The following is a 3,430-nucleotide window of genomic DNA, read 5'->3' on the forward strand; positions in this document are numbered from 1 at the left end:
TTTTGACATACACTTTGGTGTTTTCTTTCTTTCCTGTCTTTGTAATGACCTTTTTTGCTTTCTTCATGTCATCCCACACTCATCAGATACTTTGTCATCAGTGGTCAATGGGTCAACTCTCCTCTTGAGATGTTCTCAAAATTCAAGTGGGATATTTTGAAGGTTGTATTTTGGCCCATGTGGACTTGTCCACAGTCAATCCTTGGTCTTCCTTTTGGTGCTGATGTTGAGCGTCTCTATCCTCTTCTCACAAAGGTAGTCAATTTGGCACCTGCGTATTCCATCTGGAGCAGTCCAGGTGTACATTCGCCATTAACCTTGTTGAAAAAGGAATTTGCAAGTATTTGTGAGGAATTTGTTGGTCTTGCATAATTCTCTCATATTATCTTCACCTTTGTATCTGTCACCAAAGTCATATTTCCAAGCACTATTACTTCCTCTTTGCTTCCAATTGTTAATCATTATCAATGCATCTTGATTCTATGTGTGATCAATTTCAGACTGAAGATGTTTTTAGAATTTTTTCATCACTAGTTTTTGTGGTTCATGCATACATTGGAATAATAGTTGCATTGACTGGATTTCCTTGTATGCATATTGATATCCTTTCACAGACAGCATTATACTTCAAGATGGATCATGAAATATCCCTTTTGAAGATGAATACAATGGCATTCCTCTTGAATTTGCCATTCCTGGTATTGTAACCCTTCTTAACAGGTTGACTCCTAGATACATATTTTGCACATTGCAAGTTCTGATCATTGCTGGATGTTTACAGTTGTTTCTTCTCATTTTGAATTTTGCCCCATCGGTAAATGAAGGTCCCCCAAACTTTACAAAGCCCAGTTATTTGGTTGGCTCTACATTGAAAATGCAGCTCTTCCTCAGTCAGATTCTGAGTACTTGCTAATATGAAGGGCTCATCTTCGGACACTATATTCCAGTGTCCTGCTGCTCTTCATGAGGGTTTAAGCATCTGACAATGGTCTCCTTCTATTCATATCGTTTTCAGTGGCTATTTCCTCAAAAGTAGGCATCCTATTCCTTCTTTGTAGTCTGTCTTTAGTCTGCAAGTTCTACTGAAACCGGTTCACCTTGGGTCATTCTGCTAGAATGTGACATAGCTTCCAGCATCACAATAGCACTCAGGTCACTACAATACAGCCAACTGAAAGACAAGTGGTGGGTTCTACTTTTCAGATATTTGTAAACCTGGAATTACTAATTATGGAATCATTAATGTAAAAAAAGATTATTTATCTTGAAATATTCTCATTTATTGATAGGTATGCAGGGACTTCAAAAAGTTCCTGGAAAATATAATTAAAAAACAGTGGAAAATTCCCATGTACATTTATTTTATTTTAATTAAATATAATTAATTTATTTTAAAAATCATTTCATTGGGGGTTCATGCAACTCTTATAACAATCCATATATGCATCCATGTGCCAAGCACATTTGTACATTTGTTGCTACCATCATTTTCAAAACATTTTCTTTCTACTTGAGCCCTTAGTATCAGCTTCTTATGTTTTTCCTTCCCTCCCCTCCCCTTTCTCCCTCATGAACCCTTGATAATTTATTATTATTTTTTCATGCCTTACATTGACTGATGTCTCCCTTTACCCACTTTTCTGTTGTCCAGCCCCCTGGGAGGGGGTTATAGTTTGATTATTGTTTCGGTTCATATTTAACAACACACTTGCAACTTAAACATTGCATTATGTGTAAAACACAGTGATTTAGTTAACTTAATCAGGTTGTGCAGCCACCAGGAGAAATCTAGCTTTTGAAACACTAATCTCTACATATAATTCTCATCTGAATAGTGTAAATGACTGGTAGTCTGGGTGAGGATAAAAGGGAACAAAAATGAAATGGCTTACAAATTATCTTGGCCAGTCTTTTGAGTAAGTAAATTTCTAACAAAAAAAATAAAAACGGTGGGGAGAATGTATATTTTTATCGAGCTATATAGATGTAATAAGAGATTGACTAAATCTACTTTGGTAAAAAAAGAGTGCAGAGAGAGTTATGTGGACAAATAAGTTTCAAAAGAAAGGTATTGTGTAAAAGGAACATTCAGTTTTAGAGGGGGAGCTTTGAAATTTAATGAAATATTCTTGATAACATAGTCATTTTTCTACTTTCCTGAAAGAGTTCATCATGACTGGTGATTCTTCCAGGTGCTTGATTGCTAGTGACTATTGTCATTATTATCAATACACTTGATGATAGGTGGTTTCAGTGAACTATATCTCTTCACAAGATGATATATACATTATATTGTATATATGTATATATGAGGATAAGTAAAGAAGTATTGTGACTTGAGTTTAAATTCTCATATCTGCCATTTATTCCAAACAAAAAGTGTTTAAATAAATCTCTGTGACCATTGGATGGCTGCAGACAAATTTTCTCAGTGATGACACTTATCTTAGTCTCCTTAGGGTGCCTTCCAAAAAATGGGTCCAATCAAAACAGTGACTTCCTATGGGACCTGTAAGTTGATTCATTTCAAGACAGATTAATTTCAAGACTGATTTGGGGGATTTTGAAATAGGTGATAATGATATATTTAATCAAATAACACAGAACAATTATGGTGGGATATTATGAAGAAGTTTTCAGAAAACTGAAACAAAAAGGCGAGAAAAAGTTGCTTCAAGGCAAAGGCTGTCCTATGAAAATTTCATTGGGATGCTTTTACCATATCCACTCTACAGTGCTGATTGACAAAAGGTCAATTAATGCAATTAATGTGGCCCTACCAGCCCTGTTTCTGTACATGATATATTATGGTTCTGGACTCTATAGTCTGTACCTATGGTCCCATTTTGGAGGACATTCTATACTATGCTGATGCACAGCAGTGGGGTTGTCTTAAGATTTGACCTTTCTGGAGGGTGTGGGTCAAACTACATTCTTTAAGACTCCATTTTAGTACTGGGTGTGGACCGGGCCACACCCTTTATTTTCCTTAGAAAACAATGGTGGCACCACACAGTCTATACACATCATCTCACCTGGAAAACCAGGCCACTATTTTCCAGACTGAGCTTTAGTAGAATCAAAAAGACCTGAAATAACATTTGGACATTTGGGGCCTTTAGCTCTGGACCATACATTTGACTCACCTCTCTGATCCTTTTATTTCGGACTGAACAGGAGAGACCACCATGTGAGACATTTTCTCAAAGTTTCATGTGTTTCTTAGGATGTTGCAGTGGATCAGAAAACCCAGGAATGTGAGGGAATATACTCAAGGCAAGTTTGTGTGTGTGTGTGTGTGTGTGTGTGTGTGTGTGTGTGTGTGTGAAGTATATGCTAAACTTATGTTTTAAAGTGAACATTTGAGACATCTTCAGTCTTGCTCTTTGGAACTAGTCTGTTATCAATTCTTACAAAAGAGATTATTAAC

Source organism: Echinops telfairi, unplaced genomic scaffold (genome assembly GCF_000313985.2).
Source record: "Echinops telfairi isolate 266 unplaced genomic scaffold, ASM31398v2 ScPeMD7_7474;HRSCAF=8512, whole genome shotgun sequence".
Classification (NCBI taxonomy): Eukaryota; Metazoa; Chordata; class Mammalia; order Afrosoricida; family Tenrecidae; genus Echinops; species Echinops telfairi.